Source organism: Amblyomma maculatum, chromosome 10, assembly GCF_055883805.1.
Source record: "Amblyomma maculatum isolate TAMU_Amacu chromosome 10, ASM5588380v1, whole genome shotgun sequence".
NCBI lineage: Eukaryota > Metazoa > Arthropoda > Arachnida > Ixodida > Ixodidae > Amblyomma > Amblyomma maculatum.
The window spans coordinates 174,818,034-174,832,161 of record NC_139353.1 but is presented as its reverse complement, the minus strand read 5'-3'; the positions used below and the strand labels follow the sequence as shown (position 1 = coordinate 174,832,161).

Sequence of the window (14,128 nt, the reverse complement as noted above, 5' to 3'; positions counted from 1 at the left end):
ACCAACATCCTGATGCTCCATCTCCTTTGGCGCCGAAGTTCCAGCAAGTCATCCGCGAACAAGTCGCAGAAGCACTTCCCACGCATCCTGAAGCTCCTTCTGTTGCTCCTTTGACATACATCGGAGCACCAGTACAGTGCAGCCGACCTTCTGTTGCAGCCCCTTTGACCTACGCGGCTGTGGCTGTGCGGACTCCGCCTGAGCCGTTACCAACCATACAGCCTGTCCTACGTCCCGCACCGCTTCCTCCAACGGCTTCGCTTCATACTCCGAATCCACGCTATTACAACCCTTGGCGTACTTCGGACAATTGCCCAATTTGCTACTACTGTGGTTTCGCTGGACACGTGGCCCGTCGGTGTCGTCGTCGCACGGCCGCACCTCCCGAGCCTGCGTTTTCTGATTACTCCCCACTTCTCCTTCGTTCTACTCCCTTTTCGCCTGCGTACGCCGCCGAACAGTGTCCGTATACGACCCATCGTTCTGCTTCTCCATGTCGCCGGTCACTATCGCTAATGCGCCGGCGGCCACCACCTGCCAACGAGGGAAACTAAGTTCCGCGGTCCCTGAGGCGAGAACTGCATGCCCTGCGACAAGCTCAAGGCCTCATGTTTTGCCTACGAACATTATAGTGATCTCTATCGATTGTCTGTCTGTATATGCACTGATCGATACGAGTGCTGCAGAGTCTGTGATTCACGAGCGACTTTGCCGACGATTACGAAAAGTTACGACGTCATTTGATGGCTTGTTGCTTCGAACTGTCACTGAAGAGAGTATTGCACCTTTAGCAGCATGTACAACACGTGTCGTCATTGAAGGTGTTTTGTAGAGTGTTGAGTTTGTAGTTTTGTCATCTTGCTTCCACGAAGTGATTCTCGGATGAGACTTCTCTAAACATAACGCCGTTATCGATTGCGCCCGACCTGAAGGGCAATTTTCTGCACTTTGCGATGCACTGCCAGACGACAACAGTTCAACGTGTTCTCAAAAGCTTATAATCGCTAAAGATGTCGACGTAGCACCAGAGGCTTGGGCCCTTGTGCCTCTATCGTGTCCTGTCGTGTGAGCCGTTAGTGTTTTATTTACGCCATCTGCATCCTTCATCCATCGCAAACACCTGCCGCTGCCGTCTGCTGTTCTCGATGTTTACGGTGGCCTCACGATGCTACTCATCTGCAATCCGTCTCTGCTCTCGATTACTCTGCTGCGTGGGGAATCTTCTGGTTTTATTCAACCAGCCAACCTTCTCTCGGACCTAGACGCCTCCAAGACCTACCGTAGTAACTACATCGACTCCTGATTCGTTGCCAGACGACTTCTTTCGAACCGCCATCAATAACGCTCTTACTACCGCCTACTAGACGCAGCTTGTCGCCCTTTTACAGACGTTTTGTTTCACCGTCGATGCCACCAAAACACCTCTCGGCCTCACTTCCACAGTCACGCATCACATTCACAGCCGGCTCTAACTCACCTTTTCGACAGCGCCCCTATTGCGTGTCAGCGGCAGAGCGTCGTGTGATCAATGAGCAAGTTGAGGACATGCTACAACGTGGTGTGATCCGTCCAACTCAAAGCCCCTGGTATTCACCAGTGGTGCAAGTAAAGAGGAAACATGGTTCGGTTCGCTTTTATATCGATCACCGGCGCCTCAATATAATTACCCACAAGGAAAATTACCCATATCCGCGAATAGACGACACTCTTGATTGCCTCCAAAGTGCCGAGTACTTTTCGTCTCGATTTACGGTCCATATACTGGCAAGTGCCAATGGCCGTCTGTGACAGAGAGAGACCGTATTTGTGACACCGGATGGTCTCTATGAATTTAATGTGATGCCTTTTGCTCTGTGCAAAGCGCCCGCCACAATCGAGAGGATGATGGATAATATCTTGCGGAAGTTGACGTGGCACATCTTCCTTTGCTACTTGAACGACATTGTCTTTTCCACCGACTTCGCCACGCACCTAGAGCGCTTGCGGCAAGTTTTGGTTTGTCTTACTGACGCTGGCCTACTAGTGAATCTTAAGAAGTGTCACTTTGGTAGCCGGCAGGTTACAATTTTGGGTCACATCATCTCTAAGGAAGGTGTTTGCCCTGATCCGGCCAAGCTGCGTGCAGTGGCGGAGTTTCCGAAACCGGTCTCACTCAAGCAACTTCGAAGCTTCATAGGTCTGTGCTCGTATTTTCGGCGCTTCGTACGGAATTTCGCTTCTAATATTGCCCCCTGACGAAGCTACTCTGGGGAAACAGTGACCTAACTGCCTTGTCGGCCGAGTGCGACGAAGCGTTCACCGCATTGCGCCACCTTTTGATATCGCCACCAATCCTTCGCCACTATGACCCCACAGCACCCACTGAGGTCCATACTGATGCAAGTGGTGTTGTCCTTGAAGCTGTCTCGGCTCAACGACAAAACGGCTTTCACGAATACGTCTTAGCCTATGCGAGTTGTGTTCTCTCTAAAGCTGAGTGCAACTACTCAGTTACGGAAAAGGAGTGTTTGACAATTGTGTGGGCATTAACGAAGTTCCGACCCTACCTGTACGGTCGCTAGTTTGACGTCGTCATGGACCACCACGCGTTATGTTGGCTATCCCCTTTTAAAAATCCGTCCGGTCGCCTCGCACGATGGGCTCTCCGCCTTCAGGAATATGACATCCGCGTTATTAATCGCTCTGGCCGTAAACACATGAACGCCGACGCTCTGGCTCGTTCTCCCCTATCCAGAGAACCTGCTTGCTCCACGGCGGCTAATCCCGTCCTCTCGTCTGTAACCATCGCTGATATGCCTGCGGAGCAGCGCAAAGACCCGTGGCTCACATCTATTATAGACATCTTGTCCACTTCTCCAAACGCTGGGCCTTCTCGGACTTTACGCCGTCAAGCACCACACTTTGCCCTACGAGATGGTCTTCTCTACCACCGCAATCCTATGCCTGATGGTCGACAGTGGCTTCTCGTCATTCCCCGCCATTTACGACATGATGTTTGCGCCCCTTTCTATGCCGACCCTCAGTGTGCCCATCCTGGCGTAGTCAAGAGGTTTCAGAGAATTTCTCAACGCCACTATTGGCGCGGCATATACGGTTATATTCGCAAATACGTCCGCTCCTGCATCGCCTGTCAGCGCCGCAAGTCATCCACACCTCATGCTTCTGGTCCCTTACAACCCCTTCCATGCCCGGCCCGTCCTTTTGATCGCATTGACGTTGATCTTTACAGGCCACTTCCATGCATGGTCTCTGGGAACCGCTGGATTATCGTCGGCATCGATCACCTCACCCGGTATGCGGAGGCCGCCGCCCTACCTGCCGCTACTGCCCATGAAGTTGGCATGTTTTTGCTACATCATTTTGTTCTTCGCCACGGCACGCCGCGTGAGTTGCTGAGTGACAGAGGCCGCGTCTTCCTTTCAAACGTCGTTGAAGCTCTACTGGCTGAATGTAGAGTCATACATCAGCCAACCACAGCCTATCACCCTCGAACTAACGGGCTGACTGAGCACTTCAATCGTACTCTCAGAAATATGCTTACGATGTATGTTGCCGCTGATCAGACCAACTTGGACGCTGTTGTTCATTTCGTGACGTACGCGCACAACAGTGCCACGCAGTCAACAACCGGATTTAGCCATTTCTTCCTTTTTTATGGTCGTGATGCGTCGTCCACGATGGACATTATAACCATACTATATATATTCTTCTCCTAATTTTAAGCGCCTTCTCGTAACCCTACACCACCGGGTCGGAATCAGTTGTGTATGGTTAGGAGAAGGCGCCTAAAGTAGTTAAAATTCTCAGTCTCGCACACGTATTTCCATGAAACAACAGTCACCCACGAGAGATCCGATCTTTAGTGATATGATTCTGTTTAGTTGGATTTAAGTAAAACGAGCAAAAATTAATGTAATGAAAAACTATCCCATAATTGTTTTGCAACTGATGTTTGTGTTATCGCGTCTATCAGCTGCTTTTGAAGATCCATGGACAATGCCTCCTGACGCACAAATGTTTACTGTTCGCGAAACATTTATAGCAGGTGGTGCTGTATACATGTTTTCCTGGTCCTGTAAACTATTTTAGCGTTTAGATTCCGCTATATTTGGAACAGTTTACTGTAGCAATCGGTGCTGCAGGCGGGCCTCTAAAATGCTTTTTGCGCCGCCGATGGACTCCCGACACCGTGCTGCAGACTCTGCCACCTGGCCCGTAAGGTTGAGTAGTACTTGCGAGCGCATCGTCTGTGTTAACGTCATGGTTCAATTCTCTTATGTGTGTATTGTATTTTTACGTATAACCATGCAGCGCCGAAGGTCTTCGGAGTCGTAATGCTGGACGTCTGTTCTCAAAGCAGTTGCCTGCGGTTGTCGTAGCGAAGGAAGAGGGGGAGGGCACAAATGGGTAACCAGTCAATCGGCGCGGTGACCCGCCTTAGCCGCATATACAATGACACGCGGCACATGAATGAAGAGGAGCGCGCCTTGTCACGGTCGCTAATTAGAAATGCAAACACACGTGTGCACGGCACACTTCGCAAAAAGGACATCCTGTCTGAAGCGTACTGTTGTAATCACGACTTAACACAAATGAAGCGTTCGGGCACGTCGCGCGCTATATGTCAATGTTGAAGAGATGGGAAGACAAGGCCAGATGCTCGAAGAAATCGCACAGGCCTTCATGAGTTTGCAAGCGGGTGGGCGCACTGCACGCCCACTATAGAGAGGTCTTCTCCCTGAAATGGGCATAGTACGACTAATGTTGATGAATAAGTCTACCCTCAAGGACTTCTATCCTCCGGCACGCACTAGCAACTCATGACTATTTGTAAGAGGCCGGACACTTCTCTTGATATAGGCTCCAAGTACTGACAGCGCTCTGCGTAAGATAAGTTTTTAAATACGTTTTAGAACCTCAAACACCACCTTCTGACCTCCGGTGTTATGGCCGCGAAATATTTCACTTCCAGTGCCTTAAGCCGTATATTTTGTATGTCATACGTCGCTTGGGTGGCGGCTCTTCTCCCCGTGGCCATTGCAATAAAAAACAAGTACATTTTGAACATGATCATTAGTGCAATTGCTATCACAGTGCATGTTACATGCGGGTGTCCACCGACTGTTTTTGAATGCTGCTTTATGGCCTCGACGCCTTTGAACTGCCCGCCATGTTGCAAAAGAAGCAAAGAAAGCTAAGGATCGAAGGCAAGGAAACCCGAAACTCTTCGTCCAATGAGACACAGACGTGGCGAGCTAACGCAGATCAGATTACGAGCGGAAGATGACAACAGACTCAAGATTGTTTCTTTCAAGCTGTCCCTCCTTTTTCCTGTAATCTGAGCGTGTCTGAAGTGTCGGTAACTCTCTATTACCATAATACCCTCAGCCGAGGGGAATGTACAGTTCGCCTATTGTAGATGGAAAACGCTCGTTCTCCTGAGCTCCTTCTTGCCACACATGGCTGATTTTTAGTTGTCCTCCCCTACCAGGCCTCGCTGTCATGAACATTCGCGACGTGCGGGAAAAGATGCCGACGCAATATTTGCCGAAAATCGGCTTCAGAATATGCTTGATATTGTGTAGTAAAAACACCTTTTTTTCCGGTTGGCAAATAATAAGGAAATGGTCTCTTGTTTTGTCTTGCGGAGATTCCTGGAAAGCGAGTCATGAACCGCGCTTAAGACACAGATAGGCTAATCTGCCTTTTCCAGCCGCTTAACTTCAAAATGAAAAAAAGCTTGAATATAACATATGAATATTTGACTATAAAACTGTTGATCTAAACCCAAGGTAAGTATAAATATAATTTTATCGTATTGGAACGAAGTTTATCAAGAAGCCACAAGGCTCTCTTCATCTTAGTCTGAAATTTGCAACCCACAGCTCCACTTTCTTAAAAAAAAACTTAGTTGTGGTTTAGCTCTGGTTAACGCTAGTTGAATTGCGATAGCAACGGAGGAAGATTCTTTTGTCTGCTACATTATTTCCCTATCACGCCCTATCAGTGTAAGATGCTACATTATCGGGGACACGTAAGCTCATCCTTTAAGAGTATGAGGCGAGAGCGTGTTACCAGCCTTCTTTTTATTCTTCTTTTCTTTTGTTCTTCTTATTCGCCTTGTGACGTCATGGCCTGTCGTGACGGTACAGCGCGCCCCTTGTCGAACACAACCAGAATTTTATTGTACGCTTTAAAGTTCACCGGCGTTTTATAATTTGTTTTCGGGAAAGAAAAGATGCAGTATCTGTCACTCGAGGAATCTCGCTATCATTTTGGCTGTAGACAAGGGGAATTATGAAGAGCGTTTCACAATCAGAGGCATGGCACAGTGGTGAAGCGCCGGGCTGGGGATCCAAGGGATGGAGGTTTGATTTCCCGGTGGTAATTTTTAAGTATCATCACCGCAAAAGCTCCTCGTCTTCCTCGGCTATTTGAGGTCAGGCGTGGCGTCCGCCGTGAGCACCGCGATGGCTCAAAACCTGGCGCAGTATTGCTATCGCAATAAAAACTGCTTTATTTTAATAACGGCATTGATGCTGTGTGCCAGGGATCCAAAAAGAATTCGAGAAAGCGCTACCAGGTGAAGTTCGTTAGTATCATATTTAGGTACAACTCATGTCATTTATGGCCAGAACTTTCTGAAATTCTAAGTTCAGGTTTTTGTGTTTTAACATCGCGAAGGCCTCTTTTTGTTCGTCCGGTCTTCTCATATAGCAGGGTAGCACATACCATTTGTCTATCAAACCGATAATGTTTTCAAATAATATTCTGTTGAAAATACTACCCTATGTTGTCCGGCGCCCTCTATCTCCTGTTCTATGCTTATTTAGACCCTGGTCTTCTGCACTATTTCTTCTGTGAATGAGCGAAGAAAGAACTAAACAAAAATCTTCGTACGCTGCTGCCTATTCAAACGGCTTTGTAATTTGACACTCTAATGCTAACGCAGGAAGATAGCTTTATTAAAGCTAAGTTCGTGGTCATCATCTGGCATTTTGAACGTCGTCTTTTTTTGTCAAGGTTTAACGCCTCTAAGCAACTCAGGATATGACGGACGCAGTAGTGGATGACCCCGGAAATTTCGACCACCGGAAGTTCTTTAACGTGCACTGACATCGCGCAGCACATCGACGCCACTCCGTCTCACTTCAATTGAAATGCTGTCTCTGGCGGTTTTTTGAAACTGTTTCTGTTCGAAAGTAAATGCGACATGGTAATTACACCATAAATACTTACAGACGCTTCAATTGAAAATTTTATTTAAACTCGTCGCTTTTTCTCTTTAATACTAGCATGTAAAAATACAGAAGAAGCGTTTATGTATTCACACGCTGTATTTCCTTTCCCAAACCCAAATCGGGATAGCTTCGTACCTCATGTAAAAATGTCATTAAATTCGATTTCACAAGAACTTTATATTTTTCTTGGGCGGGAGTGACATAAGAGATAAATAAATATGGCAAGCGAATTTCGATACAATTTCTTGAGCGCGAATGGGCGCTCATTAGATAAAAGACTGATGGTGAATTTGCCAAAAGCAGTCTTCGTATTTGTGACCTCGCACATGTGCATGCTGTTGGAAGCGACTTCGATTGACTCTTATGGCGCTAACAGTTTACTAAATACGAATTGTTTATATGTACCTCCACTTTCCGCCCCGTTTGCTAAATGCACACTCTCGGCACTTGAAGCTAATTACAAATTACTGGCGAACAGTTTACTTAACAATAGCATCACTATTACATACCTGCATGTAACAATATTAGCGTTTTCTGCATCTATCTGCTACATGGACATCAACGATACGGACAGCACACTGTGGCAGAAGCTCTTACTTTAAAAAGTGTGAAGTTTTATTGAAGAGCCTAAAGACTAATGTTATTCGTACTAGGTAATTTTGTCAACCTAATACAGTTTAGCAACATGACTCCACTGATTTTCCCGCTGCACTCTCAACAGTGTTCAGTGTGCCAATTCAGTCCTTCAATTAGTGATTTTAAAAAACGGCAACTCTAGGTATCAAATATAGACGCACCAACAGAGCTCACGCTCATACACCATATTTTGTCTCTCTTAAGAGTTGCTGAAGGTATTAGTTTGGAATAAAACTACTACGAAAACGAAAGCTGCCCATTGTGCTATATTGTTAACAGTATATGAGAACATACTGTAGTATCGTGCGAAATATTGTGTAAATATTTAACACGCTCCTGAGTTTGGTATGTTATCGGCAGCTACTTTCAGTGCTTCACACCGGCTGAAAAAAAATTGTTAATTTGTGTCTGTATAAAAAAACATTTCATTTCACGTAGAAAACGTGAGGAGTATTTTTCACTTACATTGCGTAGGTCTTCTAAGGATGCGCAATTACTGCCCAAGCCAAGCGCTATAAGTAAAACTGGCTGAAGCGAGAGCATCACACTTCTTTGTTATTAAAGTGGCAAAACCTGAAGTAGAAAATTATTGGTTGGTTATAATGGTTGGTTATACGAGCCCACGACGAAACATTACATAACAAGAGCTGTAATGTACCCTTCATTGCGTGAGTACAGCTATAGAAACGTATCGACGTCCTCACATATAATTGGTCGATTTGTTCTCAAATTTTGTTAACAAAACATGATCCTTAGGCTGTCGCTCGAATTTTTAATCCAGAAACCAGTGGGCGGAGAAGACGCCTTGACGATGTCGACGAGCTGCACAATGCGGAACAGTACTACGCACGCTACGACTCACGTTCATCTTCACGGTGATATAGACTATTGTCGCTCACAATGAAAAAGAATGGGCTTGCAGACTCAACACAATTTGTTATTTGAAATTTGAAAACTGTCCCCAGAATATTAAAAGAAGCAAAACGTTTTGTTGATTGTTTAGCATAGTGGTCTACTGCCTGTACAAAAAAATTCAAGTCGACAGGCATTCCTCGGAAGATAGAATTATTCTCAGAGGTCGATTCGATTATGTTACTTGGGTAGCTATAAATCTTACGGAGGCTAAGTGCCACATAAAGATATGTCTGTGCAAACAACTAGACGTCAAATTTGTATTGTATTTTTAAAATAATTCGAGATGCGTTTAAGAAATTAAAATATAGCATAAACGTAGATTCACATGTATATAGAGTGTTTTTCAAAGCCTTTTATTGAATTTTAGGCATAAACTTGCCACGCGTGTGAGGAAATGCAAAGTCCAAGTTAACTTTCGGCCTTTCTGCCTCTTGTGTTTGGACGATGCCCATCCTATCTTACCGGTTGCATCTTTCTGACTAGTAACCCCACTAACCGAGAGGATGTCGACTCACGTTTGGGACCTGAATATTGAGGATGACCAGTGTTTGATGTTCTTTTACGTGATGTCGTTAGTAAAATGGTGCCGTTTCTTTGGCTGTGTCGGTCACTCGTGACACTGTACAATAATCCCAATACTGCACAAGCGAACATCGCTGAGCAATGATGAAATAGGCCCTCGTCTTCACTCTGGCTCCCCTAGTACCTATTTCCATTTCCAAAGACACGTTCTAAAGCAAACGGCAGAATCTGCTATGGAGGCGTTCATTTTTGTCACAAGGGGTAATTTAACTATAGAGGGTGCCAAAGCGTGGGGCTTCACACTGTCCTCCTCAAGAAATGTTCCTACTTGCATATATAGCTGCTTCTATGGGGTAGAAGCTTCCGGAAGAAATTATATCTTTCGAATAAATTACATAGAACCAGTCATAGTTCACTGTCTATAGCGCGAACAGCAGAGCAGCCTTTCATTTGTTGACATTCTATTCATGAGATACTAAGAAGGCTTACCGCTCTCGAGGCAGATCAAGGTGACCACTACGGGACGGTAGCGACAGCTCCGCTCTAACCAACCCACACGGCGCTAAGCTTATGTCATTGTAGCCATGCTGCATTCGCATTTGTATTTCTTATGCAAAAGGCTACAGTGAATGCTCGTTCCATGATAACTTAAATGAATACAAACGACCCAAAGTGACTACCGTCATCTGAAGAATCCTTTCCAGCTTAATCGTAATTCTCCCAATGCAAAACACTCAAGGATAGGATAGTAACTTTATGGCACCGTACACTGGCGAAATCAACTACTTACCAGAAAAACTGAAGCCGCACAAATCTGATTTCAAAAAAAGTGACTAGGGATGGACGCAAGTTCAACAAAAATCGCGAAACGTGTGAACGAGATATAGACCGACAGAAACATTGTTCTCAACACTCAGGCACAACAATGCAGAAGTGTCATACACAAGTCAAGCCGCATAACGCCGACCCGGGGACACGTTATGCACTCCTCACTACTTACCCGCCACTACATACCCCTCCCCCCCCCCTAATATCCAAGCAAGGTATACGTTGAGTGACCTAGGTTTAGCAATTGCTTGAAAGGGCTTCAAAAGGCAAGCTGTAACACTCCCGGTGGTGTACCTGACGATGGAACTACCCCTTCTTGAGCATGTCGTTTTGTCATTCGTAATGCTGAACAATGCAGCTTCCGTTTTCCTTGTGAGAAAAAAAAAAGTAGTGGTGCCCGGGACGATATCTGTATAGATCGCTATGTGAATCGCAGCTATTTTGAGTGCATAGGATCGCTTTTCATACAGAAGTATAGGCCATTCAACTTTACCATGTTAGATTATGCACTAATTGGGTTTCCAACTGCCATGTTTGGCACCCAAAGGGAGCACGAGCGCTGCATGGCAGTGGTTCGAAAGGGGGCAGTCAGTGCTTAAGGAACGTCCTGTCACAAAGCGGTTACACTGCAGGAATGGTATTGGCTGGATGGCTGCCTCGGAAGGTCACAATAAAATCAAATTGATGCTCTATTTGTATTTCGAAAGCTATACTACTCTAGGTTTCAAGCCTTCAGCGTAGCGTGGCGGTAGCCACGTACGTCTTACCCACGTTACGCTGTGACGTCACACCCCATGTGACACAAAAGCGAGAGATGGGCTCCCAACTCAAGCGGTTGGCGTGGCACGGTCAGAGCTGTGGCTCAGTTGGCAGGAGCTGCCAAATGCGTCTCTCGTTTCACACGGGATGGCTATGTCAGGATCAGCATGCTAGGACCCTGGCATTCACGTTACCCCTATAGGCCACTAAGGCACGTTCATACGGCTTCGTTAAAGCGGGGCTTTACATGTGGGCTGAGGAAAAAGAAAAAGAGAAAAACGCTCGGCCACCCGCCGCTAATGCTTTCGCTGAATATTTGGTTCAGCAGCGTTGAAGGCCTATAATTTTTTTTATTTGGACGATCTTCCTTAAGTACAGTGTGATGTGATCGTCAGTACATCAGTGGCGTTGGTAATTGTTTTCTAAACAGGACGCTTGCATTGCACTTATGCATACTTAGCAACGTCATTCAATGTAAAGAACAGGATGAGCAATGAAAGTTTTATTCAGTGCTTGAGGTATGATTTGGTGATGCCTGCATAGAACATTTAACGTTACAATCCTGGCAAGTGCTGTCACCATAAATAGAAGAAAACTTCTGTAATTTGATAGTGGCATGCTTACAGGAGCCAAAAGCAAGCGCTCGATGCCCTGCCAATAAGACTAGCGCTTCTGAAATGTTTTTGAATATAGAAATTTACGGATACCTGCTTCCACACATTTTTAGAAAAACGTTTTTAAGTTAGCGAGGGCTCTAACTATGGTCACGATGAAGAAAGGCATGTAGGCCAAGACGAACCACATGAAGGAGATCAGCCTAGTGCTCATGATGCAGGTGAGCAGTCAGGGAAGTCTTGAAATAACGATGGAGCCACTCGACCTTGCCGCCGGCACATGGGTGGTATGCTGATATGCGGCAGCGTTTAGTGCCGAGCATGTGGGTCAAGGAAGTGAAGAGGGCGTATTGGAACTAGCGGCCGCTAACCGTGGCAATAATGCCGAGGCAGTTGTAGCAGGAAACCCATTTTGAAACTAAGGCTTTGGTAACTGCTTCCGCAGTAACATCTCGAATGGACACTGCTTCGGACCAACCAGTGAAGCAGTCTATCATCGTCACATTGTCCGTACAGCCATGGGAGGTAGGTAACAGCGCAACCATGTAAAGATGAACGTGGTCAAAAGAACAACCAGATGGCATAAAAGAGGGGTAGAGTATTTGTATGGATGGTCACAATGGCGGACTCGCCAACACAACACGAGCGGGAACACTGGAAAACTTCGGTGTTATTGTTCGGCCAGATGTACCACTGAGTAAAGAAGCACTTTGTGGCTCTGATACTGTGAAGGCAGATGTCATGAAGTGAAAAGAATATTCACGACGAAATGTCTCTAGGATGATGGATGCTGTAGAGCCGATGGCATGTCGCACCAGAGAAATTCGGGCGCAAGCCGATGAGGCACGAACTGCAGGAGGGCACAGGGGAATCATGCAGGGCCTGAAGCTCAGGGTTCTCTAGCTGCGCTCGGGCCAGATATTGATAGTCCGCAGCAGGTGTAGGCACGCAGGTGCCGGTAATGCGTGAGTGTGCACCAGTTGTATCATTGTCGGTGGCTATGATGTGCCGGATTTCTGTTGCAAACCCCATATTTAGGCCAGCTGACGAAGTTTGCGGGAGACCTACTTGGAAGAGTTCATACTGAAAAATACACCAGAAGATTATGATCCGTTGGAACGTGAAATAGCTGCTCCGTCAGGAAAGTTGTGATTATGCTGGAGGGTGGAGTAGATGGTGAGCCGCTTTTGGCCAAATACCCTCTAGCGAGTTTCGGCAGATATTAGCTTCTGAGAGAAGAAGCCTAATGGGTGCCACTCGGGGCCGATTTTCTGCTGAAGAATAGCACCAATGGCCATACTGGAAACATCTATAGCGATAAAATTGGGCGCGGAAGTCTTAGGGTGCATGAGAAGAATCAAATCGGCGAGGGCTTCTTTTGCAGCCATGAAAACAGCGTGAGCTTCGGGAGACCAGAAAATCGCGGAGAAGGATCTGGTTGTATGAAGAAAGTCGGTCAAAGAGTAAAGAAGCTCAGTGCACTGCAAGATAAAGGCCGGTAAAAAGCACTAGGCCAAGGAAATCGCGGAGCTTGCGTAGGGTAGTGGATGCTGGGAAGTTTTTAACAACTTGGACGCGAGAAGGAATTGGACGAATTTCCTGCACCGAGTATGATGGGCCAGGAAATCGAGCTCAAAACACTCGGAGACATTTGTCAGCATTGACGACGAAGAAGAAAGAGTCCCGGAGGTGACGATCGTGATCTTGTGAAGTGTGATCTTGTGTAGTATGAAGTACCTTCACGACAAGGATGTCTTGGAGGTAAGCAGATACAGCCGAGAGTACGCGCGTCAATTTAGCAATGAATCTCGAAAGTTTGAGCGACATTGGGTAGCCCAAAGACAGGCACACGTACTCAAACAGACCGAAGGTTGTAGTGACGGCCGTTTTAGAGGTATCAGCCGGTTCAACAGGGATATGATGGCATGCTTTCACAAACTGCAATTTTCTAAACAGTTTGCATCCGTCCAGCCATCCAGTGAAACCTTAGATGGGTGAAAGGGGGTGGGCCGTGTGAGGGCTGAGTCCTGTGGTCGCTGTATGGACGCCAGTCACCTGGTTCTTTTGCGCCAGATGAAACGGTGAGGCCCAGGTCCTGGACGGAGAACGAATAATACCCACCTGGAGCATATGGTCCGATTCCAGTTTAGAAAACGCCACACGCTCATCGAAAAGGCGGCGCGGACGAGCGGCGAAAGGTGGACACCGCGTGACAGTGGGGCTGGTTAAAGCGTGCTTGGGCGGCTGGTGGAGATGGGCAGGCTTCGTCGCCTCGGGAAAGTATGCAAAAACTAGGGCACAAGGGCAGGACGGGGTCAGCGTACGGTTGCCAGTGAAAGCGACAGCGGATATACCGCCAGGGATTGAAAGGCGCGTCATTCTGACGATGAGACGATGGCGACGCAACTGATGTCGAGATCAAAATGCGTTAGGAAGTCGGATCCGATGATGGGTTGATAGCAGTCAGCGAGGATGAAGACCAATCGAAATGTGCGGCACAGGTCGAGGTCCATGGTGAGGGACCCGAGAATAAAGGCGGCGATGAAGGTTGAACTGTCCGTACGTGGAGTAAGTCCAGGTGACTTGATTGTACGCTCAGCCCTGGAAGACAGA

The 14,128-nt window shown here is 46.8% G+C and overlaps 1 long non-coding RNA gene across 1 annotated transcript in view; it reads right to left on the bottom strand.

The window, feature by feature from the left end:
- The window catches only part of LOC146177973 (uncharacterized), a 147,496-nt gene that overhangs the window by 105,065 nt on the left and 28,303 nt on the right, over positions 1-14,128 (bottom strand). The window contains exon 3 of the long non-coding RNA XR_014701409.1: positions 8,343-8,450. This is a non-coding gene — a long non-coding RNA (uncharacterized LOC146177973). The remainder of the gene's footprint in view (positions 1-8,342; positions 8,451-14,128) is intronic.